This window comes from Pleurodeles waltl, chromosome 9 (assembly GCF_031143425.1).
Source record: "Pleurodeles waltl isolate 20211129_DDA chromosome 9, aPleWal1.hap1.20221129, whole genome shotgun sequence".
NCBI classification, from domain to species: domain Eukaryota; kingdom Metazoa; phylum Chordata; class Amphibia; order Caudata; family Salamandridae; genus Pleurodeles; species Pleurodeles waltl.
The window spans coordinates 117,345,089-117,362,808 of record NC_090448.1 but is presented as its reverse complement, the minus strand read 5'-3'; positions in this window follow the sequence as shown (position 1 = coordinate 117,362,808).

Here is a 17,720-nt window from a genome sequence, read left to right as displayed (position 1 = left end):
GCAGTGTATTTAAAAAAGGTTGTCATATACTTTTGACTTTTACATGTCCTAGTAGCTATAAACTTTTACATTTGTTTTTCACTACTGCAAGGCCTACCTCGCCCACAGGATAAAATTGGGTTATGTTTGATAAGTGATAACTTTCAATTTGCAGCAGGTAGGAAAGCTGGATTTGGGTTCTAAAGAATGGCAATTTAAAGGCCTCTTCAATTGTAAAGTTAGATTTTAAGTCACAATTCTGAAAATACCACTTTCAGAAAGTTAGCATGTTCTTGTTCTACATATTTGGTGCCTGTAGACTGTATCCTGGGTCAAAAGACTAGGGCCCATATTTAAGAGGGCCTAGTGTCACTTTAGCACTGCCTTAGCATAATTTTTTTTATGCTAAGGTGGCCTTTTTCCTGCTGCAAATTTACAAAGTGGCGCAATGCATGCATTGTGCCACTTTTGGAACCCTTTGCACTACATTATGTATGCTCCATGCATAATGTATACAAAGGGGGAGTTCCCCTGTTGGGGGGGGTGAACAAACAAGCAAAGAAATCAAAAAGATTTATTTGCGTCATTTATTTCTGCACTTTTAACGCCCGCTCACAGCAAGCAATAAAAGGGGACATGGCATTGTTTTCAATGGGCTCCTTTATACTGGGTTAGTTCAAAACTTTGGCACTAACCCTGAACAGTAAATCAATAGCGTTAGAAATTCTGATGCTGTTGCCCCCGACCCTGTGCCATGGTGTGCCGTATTTTAAATATGGGGCACACCTGGTGGCAGTAGGGGGGGGGCAAGGGGCCACAAGAAATGTGGCATTACATGTATTGTAGCACCACTTTTCTTAAATCTGGCCCTAGATGTAGCTGGCATTTGGTCTTTGTGCACTACTCCCAGACACTGAGACAAAGGGGAAATGTGTTTTGTCAGGATGGTTCAGCTCTCTCAGGATAAGTGGGAAGAGCTGTCATCCAACACACTTACACATCACAAAGGCTCTACCTCATCACACTTGCAAAGGGATTCACACTAGTCTTTTGTGCCCCCAGTCAAGCTGGGGCCAAGCAGGGAGGTCAGAAAGACACCACTAGAGGGGCAGGATTATAGGAGCTTCTCACAATTCACACCGTACACTAAATATAAATATTGAACCCTCAGGCCTAACTCTTCAGAATACTTCTGGACCTGTAGAAACTCAGAAAAATGACTCCTTTGCTGCTGTAAGAAGGACTGCTCTGCTGCTCTGCTACTGTGCCGCCCTGCTGCCTCGAGTGAGAAGGACTGGACCTGCATCTTGAACCAAGGACAACCAGAATGACTGATTGGTTGGCATCTTCATCATAGCCTCAGTGACAGAAAATGCTCCAACCATTTGGAGCCCTGCACCTGGAATCTTCCTGCTGCAAGCCCTAACTCCTCAAGTGGTGCCCCTCCAGTACTAGACCTTTGGAAGTGGGGCTAAAGGCGCTCTGCCAGCCAAGCTGTGGTCTCAACCAAAACTGATGCAACGCAATACAAACCTGACGTAGCTCCTTGCAGCACCTCATCGCAAGTGACCTAGAATGACACAGCCCATCTCAAGCCCCCGTCGCAGCCTTCACACCTCATCAAAAACAACACAGTGTGAGACATGTTTTCTATGGACCTTTCAGCTCCTCAATGGAACTGAAGCAGCACGACGCAACCTCGATACAATCCCACATCACAGCCCTCAACGCTCTTCACTTCTACTGCTGTGTAATGCATCCTCGACACAAACCTCATATCGCTTCTCATGACTGCCACTGCATAACACAGCTCCTCACAATCAGAATTTCAAGTACATTTCTCGGCGGGACTAGCTAGGTCCCTCTACCTGATCTGCACTCCATAGCGGTCAGCTGAAACATGTAACTTTATCTCAGTCCTGCGCAACCAGATAATTACACTTGGGGCTTTAATCTCGCAAGCACTAACTCCTTCAAATTGCAAATCTCTGGTTCTCCTGACTTGTTTTATGTCATTTTAGTATTTGATGTTACTTAGATTATTACTCCAAATTTATTAATTGATGTTGGATTTTTCTTGTGTTGTAATTGTACTTTATTAGCTTGGGTTCTTCATAAATATTTTATAGAATGCCTCAAAATTAAATTTGACTGCTTTTGTCCCAAACTACCAAAGGGTTAATGTTAGAAATGGGGTCTCTGGTTGGCAGTCAGTAGGTACTCTGCCTAAGCAGGGACCCTCACTTAAGTCAAAGTAAAGGAGTTACCCTCACGTCCTTTGTAGTTTGGCACAAGCAGTCAGGCTTATCTCAAAGGCAATTTATAAAGTATTTGTACCAACGCACACAATAACAATAATACAGTGAAAAAACTACAAAATGGACACCACACCAGTTTAGAAAAATAGCCAATATTTATCTGAATCAAACAAGACTAAAATAACAAACATCCAACGTACACAAGTAGTTATGAATTTTTTAAATAATAGATTCTTACTCAATAGAAAACAGTGGAAATGATGATACACAAAGTACCTGGTTTGCATCAAAAATAAAGCCGCACAGGTGAGTGTGCATTGAAATAGTCAGCAATGCATAATTTTTCTTTCCTACATGGGAGCGATGCGTCAATTTCCAGACGGGGCACCTTGGGTCCGCGCAGGTTGACATTGATTTTGACGCTCAGCAATGATGCATGCGAAATCCGGCCACACAGTAATGGAAAACCTTGCTGCGAGGGGTTGTTTTCAGCAGCCGCAATCGGGTGCTGCATCGTTTCTCCAGCCGCAATGCAGGTGATGCGTCGAATTTCACAGCTGCGATGCAAGTGGTGTGTTTATTTCAGCTACAAGGTGGGTGGTGCATCGTTTTTACAACTGCGTTGCAGGTAGGTTGTCAAAATTTCATATGCATGAGTTCCTGTGTGTGGATTTCAGTCCTTGTTCTACTAGCTTCACCTTTCAAGGGCCAAGGGGCTGGATAGGGCACCACTTGACATGGCAGGAGTCTCAGCAGAAAGTCCAAGTGCTGGCAGAGGAAGTCTTTAATGGCCCTGAGACTTCAAAACAGGAGGCAAGCTCAGTCCAAGCCCCTGGAGACACTTCACAAGCAGGGATATAACACAAAGGTGGTCATTCCGACCCTGGCGGTAAAACCCGCCAGGGCCGTGAACGACGGAAAGCACCGCCAACAGGCTGGCGGTGCTTTCCTGCCCATTATGACCGCGGCGGTAAAGCCGCGGTCAGAAAAGGGGATCCGGCGGTTTCCCGCCGGATTTCCCCTGTCTGGGCTGAATCTCCATGGCGGCGCTGCAAGCAGCGCCGCCATGGAGATTCCGACCCCCTTCCCGCCACCCTGTTTCTGGCGGTTTTTACTGCCAGGAACATGATGGCGGGAACGGGTGTCGTGGGGCCCCTGGGGGCCCCTGCACTGCCCATGCCCCAGCATGATTTTCACTGTCTGCATAGCAGACAGAGAAAATCGCGACGGGTGCAACTGCACCCGTCGCACCCCTGCAACACCGCCGGCCGCAACTCAGAATGACCCCCAAAGTCCAGTCTTTGTCCTCTTTCAGGCAGAAGCAGCAACTGCAGGCCAACCCAGCAAAGCACAGTGACAGGCAAAGGGGCCGTACTCCTTCTCCAGCTCTTCAGCTCTACTCCTTGGCTGGGGTTCCTCTTGAATCCAGAAGTAATCTGAAAATGTGGGATTTTGGGTCCACTACGTATATCCCGTTCTGCCTTTTAAGTAGGCAAACTTCAAAAGAAAAGTCTCTGTTGTTCACAGAATCCTGCCTTGCCCAAACCTGGCTCCAGATTCACACCAGGGGTTTGGAGACTGCATTGTGTGAGGGCAGGCACAGCCCATTCAGGTATAAGTTACCACTCCTACCTCCACTCTAGCTCAGATGGCCAATCAAGATATGCAGCCTACACCCAAACTCCCTTTGTGTCACTGTCTAGGGGAGATTCACAAATAGCCTAACTGTCAGTCTGACCCAGAGAGGGAAAACACAAGCAGGCCGAGGCACAGAATGGTTTAAGCAAGAAAATGCCCACTTTCTGAAAGTGGCGTTTTCAAACTGACAATTTAACCAACTTTACCTAAATATGAATTTTTAAATTGTGAGTTCAGAGACCCAAAACTCCATATCTCTATCTGCTTCCAAAGGGAAACTATTTAAAGGCAGACCCATGGTAACGTAGGAGAGAGATAGGCCTTGCAACAGTGAAAAACAAATTTGTCAGTATTTCACTGTTAGGACATGTAAAACACATCAGTACATGTCTCCCTTTAACGCACACTGCACCCTGCTCATGGTGCTACCTAGAGCCTACCCTTAGGGTGCCTTACATGTATAAAAAGGGAAGGTTTGGGCTTGGCAACTGGGCACACTTGCCAGGTAGAATTGGCAGTTTAAAACTGCACATACAGACACTGCAGTGACAGGTCTGATCCATGCTTACAGGGAGGCTCAGGTGGATGGCAAAATCAGGGCAACAGGCCCACTAGTAGCATTTGATGTACAGGCCCTGGGCACCCCTAGTGCACTTTACTAGGGACTTACTAGTAAATAAAATATGCCAATCATGGAAAAGCCATTCACCAATACAATTTACACAGAGAGCATATTCACTTTAGCACTGGTTAGCAGTGGTAAAGTGCCCAAAGTCCTAAAGCCAACAAAAAATGTTCAGAAAAAACAGGAGGAAGGATGCAAAAATGTTTGGAGATGACCCTGCAAAAAGGGACAGGTCTAACAGTTAAGAACAGGTCAGTTTGGGGTTTGCTTGTATTTCACCTTGACAAGAATTGTGGCTTTTGCGTTGGTACAGTTGCACCCCCCACACACAATTGTGGCTGTTGCTTTATTATAGTTGCAACCCTCCCCAACCAGTCACCAAATTTCTAACAGTAAGTACCTCCAGATACAACAATTAGGCCTATTTTTTATATTTTAGTGCCCTGACCCTTTAACAAAGCCAGTAGGTCTGTCTTGCTTAAAATGATACCTCTTTACATGAAAAACCAGAACTTCAATGGAAAAATGTATGGTTAAAGTGACAGTTATAGTTATGTTTTGAAGGAAAACCAAATAAATTTACTGAAAAAAACAAAGGTTAAGTGACATTATAGTCAAGTGAAACATAACATTCTAAACATTAAAAACCACTTAAATGGACCAGTTAAAGTTTACTAAAGTTACTACAACTTACACCATCACCATGCATTGCTTCTGACTTCACAGCTAGAGATTGGTCCAGAACAAGTGCTTTTTGTGGTTTGTTGTGAATCAATTCAGTAGGGTTTTAAATATTATGGTTCAAAGATATATGTGTATCTGGACAGTTGGATTTCAGGAATGCTTGCAGGAATCCCATGAGCACAACTTCAAAAAATAGAGCATTCTGATTGGCTGAGGGGGCTTGTTTCCCTTGGCCTACACTGCTCCCACAAGAGTGAAAGTTCCATGGGAGCGAGCGTTATGATTGACTGGTCACAACATAAACAAATATGTTATGCCAGCAACGACAGGACTCATGGATAGAGTCTTCTGTCCAGAAAATATGTAAAAAAAAAAAAAAAAAAAAGTAAGGTAAGGGGACAGGGCGGGGATACACTAGCCCTGTGGCACTTCTCCTGGGAACACAAAGGACTGCTGCACAAAAATATGGCAGCTGCCATTTTTTTCCATTAATATGATATATGGTGGTCAAGGGCTCGATTGTCAATATACATTAATGTTTGAGGAGGAGGTGTGTGTGGGCCTCACTTCTTGGAGGAAGCCTTCCCCTGGAGCCTGCTGTGTAAATCAAAGGAGTAGGGGGTGAAAGGGCCCCTCTCAGAGCCTCTGAAGTCCCCAGGGATTCTCCATTCCCAAGGACCAACATTTTAACCTACAGGGGAGGGAGGCAAGCAGACCACTTCCCAAGCCTAGAAAGCCCCAGGGGACCCCATTCTTGGGGGGGGGCAATATTTTTAAAGGAGATGGGGTGTGTAGCCCCCCTTTACTTTGGTGTATGTGCGTGTGTGTGCATATAAATATATATATATTTCCTAGTGGCAGTTGCCACTAAGTAGTTATAGTTATGACCTAGTTTCTATAGAAAAAGCTTTTTTTTGCTTGTCAGTATCTTTGGCGCCGCATGACGATCACAACATTTTCCAAAAACATTTGACACTCCTGTGAGATGCTGTCTTGAACATTTTGGGGTGCTCCATAAAGCACTGAGGTAAAGGAGGGGTGAAATTTAGAGCGTTTCCAATGTTAATTCCCATAGAAAAAATTGAACAGATATAGCACAAAAAGCCACTGGACCGAATTACACCAAATTTAGCAGAAAGGGAGCTCTTGGTCCAGAAGGAGCCATTTTTAAGAAAATTCAAATTTGTATATATATATATATATATATATAGAGAGAGAGCGACACAAAGGATTTGTGAACCCTCCCGATCTCGTGCTGAGATCTGATTTGCTGAAAACACTTCAACAACAGAAGTGTTGTCAGCTTTCTTGGGACTCGGCTTCCCCAGGAAAAAATAATAAAAAATACAAAAGGTGCCAGGGTACAAACACATCTGAACCCTTAGCTCTGGTGGTGGGGCCCCCACAGCTAAAAAGCATGTTTTTTTAAAATTTTACAGTCGGGTCCACAGATCCTCCTTAAAATAAAAATGTTAAAAATGAAGCGCCATCTCCCGTGATTCGTTATCATAAAGCCGCCTGAAGGGCCAAGCCCAGAGGGCATTTATTTAGAAATGCAGGGGTGGCCTCCGGGCATATATATACCTGAAGAACAAATATTGCTGTTAGGTTTATAACACTGCCCTGAAACGAGTTTCAATAATTTACAGAACTGTGCTGATATATTTAAGTTTAGTCAAAAGTTGAAACTTAAAAATATGTACACAACACAAGTACAGGCCAGAAACACAATGCATCTGCAGAGTGCAAACTACAACTTGAAAGTGTCTGATTTGAAGCTGTTGGTAGAATTGAAACAGTTTGAAAAAGAAACCCTAGGTATCCATGACATCATAATTGAAGAGAACATAGCATCAATGCTAAATTTAGAACTATACAGTCATGCAGTTTCACCTTTTGGCAAAATGTCATATTTATACCCAGTCTGCCAAGGGATAGCCCAGATATCTTTACTTAACTGCCTGAACTGGTAACCCAAGACCTAAAACAACTACAGAAAGGCAGACCAAATAAATATTCCAACAGCAACACACACAAAATAATGTACCAGAGTTTGGGTAGGGAATTGCAAGACAATCCAGAGGTGGTAATTAGAAGTGTGGACAAAGAAGACAACATTGTTCTTTGGTCATTACAAAAAGGAGGCAATGAACCAATTGCGGGACCAGGAATGCTATATGAGAATTAAAAATTATCAATTTCGGGAAGCAAAGATGAAATACCACATTGAGCTCAAGGAATGGCAGGATAGTGGCCTGCTGACACAGGAGGAATTCTTCTTTTTGAAAAAAGATCACGGAGACTTCTTCAAACACAGTTTTTAAATTGCTCGGGAGGATTACTTTTTACTAATCTCCATAGATGTGAACTCACTATATACGAGCATTAAACATACTGGCGGCCTCAGGGCAATGCAGCATTACTTAAATGCAAGGAATTTAGCATTGTTCAAACATACTAAAATGCTAATCAATGTGGCAAACTGGTGTTTAGATTTTTTTTTTTCACATATGAAAATGTGATATACAAACAATTGAGGGGTACAGTGATAGGCACCTGCGCCACCCCTTAGGCTGATCTGCATATGGGGTTGCACAATGTAATTTAGTGAGAATTATTTCCTGTATATGAACTATGTTATTTTAATTGTGGTTTCTTTCTTTCTTTTACATTCTCTTAGGTTTTTGATTATCATATGTGTGGAAATTCCCACGTTCTATAGGATTAGGTATGTTACTAGTTCCTGATGAATCGCATAAGTTAATTCTTCTGTAAGTAGCGAGAAACATGTTGACCCACCACATAGAGTGACACAGGGGACCCTGTGTGCTCCGTCTCTAATATGCCATTTTTCTCTAAGAGACATTATTTCGACCATACCGATGTGTATTTCTATGGGGTTTGTGGTCATTATCCCACTAACTCCCCATTTTTCTGTTTTTTTATCTTGTCAGAGGTATAAATATGAGAATTAAAATTATTAGTAGTTACCTCTAGACATTTTTAATTTTTCTATTTACCAATCCTTCACTCCTTTGTCTTTGACCGGTCACACTCGATTCATAAAAGATCTCCGGCAAAGAGCCCCCCCGTGGGGCCCGTCAGGCATTGCAGCGCCGGCCTGACGAGGAGCTGGCCCTATGATGAAGCATGTCACCGGATGGTGAGTGAGGGCTCTTGCTTCGAATAACTTTGGTTCTCATTTACTGACCAAAGCTTCTTACTTGAAAGAAACCCAAAATTAGATGGAACCTTGTGTAATCTGTATTTGATTGACTGATCTGCATATGGCCTGGTAGGAGGAGCATGTGCTCAGAACACAATATAGCAAGATCTAGTGTGTTTATTCTGTGGAAAGGGACTGAAACTGTGGCCAAGGATTTTGTCAAAAACATCAATAACAAAGAATCAAACTTACACTTTGCTAGCATGATAGACAGAAAACAGGTATTTCTTCTTGATCTTATGCTGTATTTTAAGAACAACCGATTGAAGTCAAAGACACAGAGTAAACCTTCATCAGGAAACAAAGTCCTCCATGTGAGTAGTTTTCATTCTGAAAATTTGAAAGGCAGTATAGCCTCAGGGTTGGCACTCAGGATGCAGGGAAATTTCAGTGAAGAAATATAATTTGATAGAGCAGTAGCATGCATTGCACCACATTGTAAATTTGGTGCAGAGATTTTGGCCTTGTTGGGCCACATTAGCCTAAAAAGAAATTATGCTAATGTGGTGCAAGGAGGCATTAGGGGCTCTTAAATCTGCCCCTTAACTTAAAAAGGAACAAAATGAGGGAGTTCATTTTGTCATAGAAATGATGGTTAGTGCTGTTGAAAGAAAAATTAGAAGATGTTTAAAGTGAGTTCTCAAATATCATTCTCTACTATTTCATTAAAACACTCTGAGCTGTAGAATGGTAAACTGACACGTACTTTCAACATGAACTGCAGACTGCCGGTTAACTCCTTGGTAATCAGCAGCTGCTACAATGTTCTAAAGAGCAACTAGAGTGCTAACATTCTGAATTTATGCCAAAAGCATGGCACATCTGAACACCATCTTGATGGAATCAAAGTGGAAAACTGAAACCATTTCCTACTGAGTATACTGGAGTAAATAAGGAAATAAGGAAGCCATGTAACAAATAGGTCTCCCAAGATGGCCACCAAAGAAAAAATATCCCAAATGTAGTACATATATCACCCAAATATAGCCCAACTATAACTCAATGACAGGTGTACAAAACACGTATTTTGTTGTTGAAGTGAAGTGCTTTACATAAGCATCAGTTACATTACACAAGGACACATTCACTTGTTTTTTAGGGCTGGGGAGATTAAGGCCCTCATTAAGAGTTTGGCGGTCAGAAAACTCTGACAGCTAAACTTGTGGGGAGGAGTCAGCCATCATACCGGGAGCCTCCCTCCTGGTCGTATTATGATGTCCTCGTCAGACTGATTGGCACAAACATTATATTACAATGTTCCCACTGGTCAGACTTGCAAGAACACTGCTATAATATTGATCTTGGCTCCCTTAAGAGAACCAAGACCAATACCGTAGCATTAGTGCACCCTCGAAATGCTCACTGTCTGCAAAGAAGACAGTGCGCATTCTGAAGGTGCTAGGCAGGGGTCCTCTGCATTGTCCATGCCATGGGAATGGGCCATCAAAGGGCCCCTTTACAGCCCCCTTTTCTGACAGCCTTTCCATGGCAGGGTAAACGCTGTGGAATGGCTGGGGGAAATAGGGGTCGTGATCAGCACAGAATTCAGCACCGCAGTGGCTAACGGAGAGCCCGACCGCAGACCTCTGGCAGTCCGACCATCAGGGTCGTAATGTGGTGATTGGACCACCTGAAGTGTGGAGTGCCAGACTCGTAATGAGGCCCTTGCTCATTTGCCCAGAATCAAAACGTGTCGAGCTGACACCAAACCTCAAACCTGGTTCCCTAGTTAAAAAGTCTGTAGCTCTCACCATCACAAAAAATCCTCTCCCCTTACTGTAACATGTAATCAAGTGATCAATTGGATAAAAAAACATAAAGGTAGCAAATAATTTAAGTGCTTTGTCACTACTTGAGAACTCAGAAAATATGTCCTCATTTTAGTTTTTCAGAGCACTAACCATAATTTCTATAGGAAAAAGACTGTCTTATTGTTTATAATTTCTAAAGGAAATGCTTTAGGTATTATAGTTTTGATGTCATCAAGATGACATCAGGCGTGTAACACCTTTGTTATAAATATAGAATGTAAGCAATCTAGTTGTTCATTGGAATACTGTGGGGAGGCAGAGGTACAGGCTCGGGTAACTGATGGCAGGGAGGTGGGTACAGAGGCAACAAGTTTGCCACGCTGAGCAGATGGGAGAGGCACTGACAGTGCAATGGACCATGGTGGGCAGGGGGAAAGAGGGGCCGGGGCAGGACAGGCAAGATAGGCTGTAAAAATATAACAGCCCATTGAAGGCAGAAGAAAGTGGCACAAGCTCTCCAACATACATGCCAACAGACCTGATTCAGGCAAGAGACTCCCAATGTTTTTAAGCCCAAAAGGACTCTATTTTATCCACCTCCTGCCTAAAATCTCTTCTTTTGCAATGTAAGTCAATGGGGAAAATCAATTCTCCAGGTTTTTGTTTCAAAATCTCCCTCTTACCAAGTTCAAAATCTTGACAAGTAGGTACATTGGATCAAGGAGAGCAGGATAAATGGTGTAACCTTACAAGGCAAGTGTCATGGGTTTCAGTAGCACAATATACCACACTGGGTAATCAGGATGGCAGTGCAGCGCAACTGACCATGGAAAGAATTAGGGAAGGAACAGGGCCATGCACATGGACAACAGATAGCAGAGGGAAAGAAGCAAGGGCAGCAAGCTGACCATACCAGACAGACAGGATGTAGGAAAGTACCATTCTTCATGGCATGTTACCCCTAATTTCTACCTGTATGTCGGTGTGTTTTTTTTTTGTGTTGTATTTTTTTTTTTTTATTGTTAATTGCATCATATTACATAGTATAGTGAACAGTATAGTGAACAGTCTGTTAACCTAAGCCATTTCTGTTTCCAATCAGGTTTTCTCATAGGGAAGATAATAAGTACAGTTTTACATTCTATGATTCATTATCAATACACATGTGTCTGTTTTTTCTAAGCATCATACATGTACAATTGTTATTTTATATCTCTCTTGTCTATTGCTATGCCATTTGCCATAGTTGTGGCTTTTTTCTTATAATAATGCATATACAATCAGAGATATGATAAACGATTCAATGAAACCAACTTATAAAAGAAGAGGGAGAGAACAAAAAAAAACAAAAAAACAAGGATCCATTTGCTCCATGATGTCCTCGTTATACAATTCTACTGTAATAACAGTCGTGGTCAATACTAACCAGCTGTCCCATTTGCCATCTCCTTGAGTCTCCCTGGAATATGCTGCTAGTCCATTTAAAGAGTGTGAGTCATAATGTTTTGTGATAAGGGTGGGATACGGTCAAGGGTAGTGGGGGACCATTAGAAGTGTATTGAGGGATATAAAGAAAAGTAGTGATTAGTGTGGGTTATGAGAACGGGGGAGGAAGGGGGGGTGGCGGGTGAGGGGGAGAGGTGTCTGGGTAGGAATCTAAGTGTATAGAAAATGTAGAGTAGAGAGGGAGGGTATGGAAGGGGTAAGGGAAGAGAGGGCGTATATTTGGATTGTATTAGTGTCCATGGTGTCTAATAGGCAGAAGAAGAATAAGGAAGTGGCAACGATAGTAACAATAAAAATCACTGTAATAATAATGATGTTAACATTAGTAGTGATATTAGTAGTGATAGTGATAGCGATAGTGACCAAGGGGAGGGGACCGTGTGAATTCAAAAGGCAAGTCATTATAGTGGCTGCTTCCATATGAAGAGAAAAATAGAGCCAGACTATAAAGTGTTATAAGATGTTTTGGGGCAGGGGGGTGTGGTGGGGGAAGAATGGATCGGGGAATTGCATGGTGGTATGAACATCAATAGTATGCATAAGGATTGGGATATGAATAACGGAATAGGTTATGCCAAAAAGGTCAATGAATAGTGGATGGTGAACAGCGGTTTTTATCATAGGTTATACGGTAGCTTTCTACCTTTCTGCCGGGGGGGTGGAGGGGGTCATCTGAGTCCAGGAGGGGAGGGATGGTGTGTTAGGTATGGGTGGATGTACATGCATGGGTATGATAGCAGGAATGGTATATTCCCACTACGTGGTATTTTGTGGAGTTCTCTAGGGGTAATCTGGTCCTAGTGTCCGGAGATGAAGGGTGACCAGGTCTGGAGAAACACCTCCGTTTTGTCCTGTAAACTGTAGATAAGTCGTTCGTGTGTGGCTGCTTGGTACATTGCTGTCAACCATTCATCATGGGAGGGGACGGTCGGTGCACGCCAGTGTCTAAGGATGCATAATTTGGCCGTTGCTAGCGCGGTGTGTAGGAGTCTACTTTGAGTTCGTGTGATCTTATGGAGTTCTCCCATGTCGTGTAGCAATAGAAGAGATGGGATGAGGAGTGGTGGGAGGGGTAGGGATTCTCGGAGGGTGTTTCCCACTGTTCTCCAAAAAGGTTGTACGGCTGCGCAATCGTGTAGGATATGGAGTAAGTCGCAGTGTGTGTGTGGGCACCTCCAGCAGTTTGCATGGGGGAGAAGTCTTGCCATATGTCATTTTTGTGGGGTCCAATACCAATCATATAGTGTCTTAAAGAGGCAGAATTTCAGACGAGCCTCGCGTGCTCAGCGGTCCCTGGCTTCGATCAGGTCAGTCCAGTCCTCCAGGTCATATTCAGTTTGTAGGTGCGTCTGCCATTTGTTTTTGAGGGAGGTCAGGAGTGGGAGTGAGAAGAGGTGGCGATTCAGCAATGCCTGGAGTCCCGATATCGCACACTTCATCTTCCCCCATGTCTATAGATAGTGTAGTATAGGAGAGCGCGGGAGCTGTTGGGGAAGGGCACCTAGTCTCTGTTTAAGACAATGTCTGAGTTGGAGGTAACGCCATGAGTGGTATTCGGGGAGGTTGAATTCCACCTGTAGGTCCCTAAAAGTTTTCCAGGTTTCCCCTGATATAAGTTGGTCCAATCGTCTGATGCCTCGTTGACCCCAATCCTTCCAGGTAATAGTTTTCCCTCCAATTTGGAACCCTTTGTTGCCCCATAACGGAGCCCTGTCATGTAAGTGGGGGTCTATCTTAAGGAGCCGATGTACCCGCTGCCAGGTTTTCTTCATGGCTCCTATCATAGGATTGGTGGGTCGGGGGCATTTTTGGCTCGTATCGTATAATAGTTGGAGGCCGTAGGGGACCCCTGTAAGGGCTCGTTCTACGTCCACCCATAGCGGCGGAGTTATTACAGTCGGGAGTAGGAGGGCCATTTGTGAAAGATGTAACGCGTACGAATAGTGTTCGATCGAGGGAAGGCTTAGTCCACCGCATTCCCGACGGGCTATCAAGGTGGTTTTGGGTAGTCGTGGGCGCATGGATCCCCAAGCAAAGGAGCGGATACAGCAGTCTATCTCTCTTAATACAGGTAAGGGGATCTGTAAGGGGAGCATGCCTAGGACATATAGGAACCTCGGCAAGGTTACCATCCGCACCGCCTGTACTCTGCCCCACATGGAGAGGTTCAGTTGGCCCCATTTCTCAAAGTCCTGTTTCATGGTATTGGTCAGTGGGTCTATATTGTCTGACACCACATTGACCAACCCTGTATTTACGTCAATTCCTAGATATCTTAGTCGGGAGTGTTTCCATTTAATCGGTAAGCCTTGTATGGAGGCACTCACTGTGACTGGGGAAAGTGGTTGAGCTTCGCACTTGTCCCAATTGATACGATATCCTGATATGCATTCAAATTCCGTTAGAATCTCCCTCAGGGCAGTGATGGAAATGGGCAGGTCAGTGAGGGTAAGTAAGATATCATCTGCGTATAAATATATGTCAGATTTTCCGCCTGCTAGCGGGATTCCTGATATGAGGTTGCAACTACGGATGGCTGCCGCCAGAGGCTCCACCGCAAGTAGAAATAGGAGGGGTGATAGTGGGCATACTTGACGTGTCCCTCTCCGGATCTCAAAAGTGTCCGACAGGAACCCCCACAGTTTACCTGTGCTGTCGGGGAGGGAGCCATATAGGAGGCGCACCTTGTTAATGAAGCCTTCTCCTAACCCGAATTGTTTCAGGATTTCGAAGAGGTACCACCATTCTATTCGGTCGAACGCTTTCTCGGCATCCAACGAGAGGGCTAGAGCTTCTTCTCGTGTATCGCGGGCAGCCCAAATGGCATGGAAAAGTGTGCGGAGGTGATTCCTGGAGGAGCGGCCCGGTACAAAGCCTACTTGGGAGTGATGGATTAACGAGGGGATAACTTTTTTAAGGCGAGTGGCCAGTATTCCCGCTAATATTTTAATATCTCCATTCAATAAGGAGATAGGGCGATAGCTTCCACTAAGAAGTGGGTCTTTTCCGGGTTTCGGAAAGACTGTGATAGTGGCTTTATTAGACATAGGATGTATGGAGCCTTCCCTTTTGGCCCCTTGAAATGCCTCGTATAAGACATCTACAGTGTCGGTTCCCGTACATTTATAGAATTCAGATGTAAACCCATCCTCCCCCGGTGCTTTGTGATATGATAGATTAGCTATTGCTTGTTGTATCTCTTCCTTACTAATATCCCCTTCTAGAAGAGCCCTGCCTTCATCTGTAAGATGGGGGATATGCGTCCTCTGCAGGAATGCGTCTAAGCGGGCAGTGTCTTCCGATGTTTCTGAGGAATATAAAGTTTGGTAGTACCGGCCGAATTCTTCTGCAATCGCCTGGGGGTGTGTAATGAGTAAGTTATCCTGGGTGCGTAGTGCCGGTATAGCAAGTGCTGTTTCCCGTTGGCGTAGTTGGGCAGCCAGTAAGCGGCCCGCTTTCTCTCCGTGCTCATAGTGGCGTCCCTTCAGCCGTTGTAGGGCATATTCTGCCTGTGAGGTGTAGAGGGTGTTAAGCTCCATTTTAGCCTGTTCTAGGGAGCGGCGATTGGAGGGGGTGGGTTTTTGTGTGTATTTCCTCATGGCCTGTGTTATTGTGTCTTCTAGCGTGTGTTGTCGGGCCCGTCTATGGGCATTGGAGATAGCTGCATCTCTCATTAATTGCCCTCTGATAGTTGCTTTCGCCGCAGCCCAGAGAAGTTGTGGTGAGGTCACTGAGCCTTTATTGTCCTTTAAGTATGTGGCCATATGGGTCTTAAGTTGTTCCTTCCCAGTCGGGGATCGGTATCTAGTGTTAGGGAGGCGCCATGGTTTACGGCCGGGTGTAATTATTCCGAGTTCCAGGGTTATTACTACCGGAGAATGGTCTGATAGTGCGGCTACCAGTATTTCTATTGACTTAACCGCTTGTAGTATTCTATGATTAAGTAAGAAATAGTCTAGCCATGACTGGGTCCCGTGGACCGAAGAGACAAAAGTATATTTCCTATTGGAAGGGTGGGAGAGACGCCAACAATCTATTAGGCCATGATCAGAGAGGATGTCTTTGAAAACGGCTCTATCTGCATTGTTACCCGCGTCAAGACCAATTGATCGGTCTAGAATGGCATCTTGGACTATGTTCCAGTCCCCCCCAAGAATATATTGTGAGGCACCTATCTGTCAGAAGACGGTTGAGGGAGAGGAAAAAGGTGCGCTTCGAGCCGGTGGGGGCGTATATGGAGCCTATGCATATTGTGGAGGATCCCACCACTAGCTTAGCCAGTACGTAGCGTCCCTCTAGGTCATGCCATGTTTTAATTAGTTGGAATTGCAGGGAGCCGCGCAGGAGTATTGCCACTCCACATTTTCTTCCCGTTCCTTGTGTACCTGCCAACATGGGTGGTGTTCCGCTGTACATTACTTTTCCCACCCAATCTCTACGTAATTTCTCTTAATCCGTCGAGGAGAGGTGTGTTTCCTGTAGTAGAGCAATGTCGGTATGTTTGGAGCGGAGATAGGACAGTATCTTCTGTCGTTTAATATAATGGGTCATGCCGTGTACATTCCAGGACAGTGCCGTGAGTGGGGTTGTCGATCCCGAGGGCGCCGGATGTGTCATGGTTTATGGTGTATTGAATATGTTATGGTCTGTGTGGTGGGACCAGGAAGTCAGTAAGGACTGGGCTGAGAGGCAAGGAATATGGATTTCTTGTTCAGTTAGGCCTTGGGAGGTTGGGAGAGTTCCCCTTGGTCACAAAACGAAAAATATAGAAGAGAAGGGAAAAGAAAAGAAAGGGAGGGAGGGGGATGGAGAGGAACAGCGTGGAATGTGCAGAGAGAGACGGACAACGATTAAGAATAATTGATAAAAATGATAAAGAATAAATAGGAAAAGGAAAAAGGAATAGCAAATGGAAATTGGTCAGAGGATGAAAACACTCACTACTGTCTAAAACCTTCTAATCTGCGGGTCTAACCTGTAAGGCCCACACGCCGGTAGGGTATTATATCAATGGGGCATGATAAGGGAATAGATGCTTCGTTCCTGGTATCAAGGGACCTCCCAGGGGGGCAAGGGGGGGGGCCTCAGTCGTGTGGGTGCATAAATGGGTGCATGAAGTGCCGGGATGGGCTGAGCACGGGCCCGGAGTAGATGTTATGGTCCAAGAACGAGGAGGGAGGGGGGGGGAGAGGGACAGGCCCAGGGCCATGTGCCACAGGACCTCCCGCTACACGTTCTGTGCTTATCATCTGTTAAGACATCTTAGAATATGAGAATTCTTAGTATCTTATGATGGCCTGCGGTGTTGCATTTTGAGTGTTCGTCCGGGAGCATGCCCCTTGTGGTAGTCTTGGAGCCGCCATGACCCCGAGTTGTGTTAGTCTGATTACTCTCTTCAGTGAGATTGTTATATGTCTGAGAGTTAACTGTGCTGTTCTACAAGTATGCCTATGTGTTACATTGTGGCAATCAGTATTTGATAAATGTGTTTTTAGTAGGTCCCCACTCCCCTATTGGGTGAGCAGCAGATGTGGTGAATGGGTATGGCACTTATCTGTCCCAAGGTGAAGAGTAGATGTTCTAGAAGCGGGTCCGGATCTCCAGGGCAGCTGTCCTACTGTGGGTTTAGTGTTCAGCATGCTGATCTTCTGATGTTGGTTTCAGGGGGGAGCGGGATTTGTCTCTGCCCGTGTCTTGAGTGTGATCAATCACTGCTTGCAGGATGTGCTCCCGGGATTCCTGTGTCTTTGGTGACCGATCATATCCTTGGCCTCTTTTTTGCGAAGGGGGACGGTGAGTCTGGGGCCATGGAGTTGACAGACTAAGAGCAGTTTCTGTATGCGCCGCTGGGGAGTCCGGACGGCCGGGGGCGGTGTCCATAGATTGCGGGGTCACACTATGTAGATAAGCGCTGAGGTCCTCGGGGTCAGTGAAGTCTCTGGATGTGCCGTGGTGTGTGATCCACATACGTGCTGGTTCAAAAAGACCATACTTGATGTCTAGAGATCTTAGTTGCGGACGTAGGGCAAGAAATGCTCTTCTTCTGTCATTCG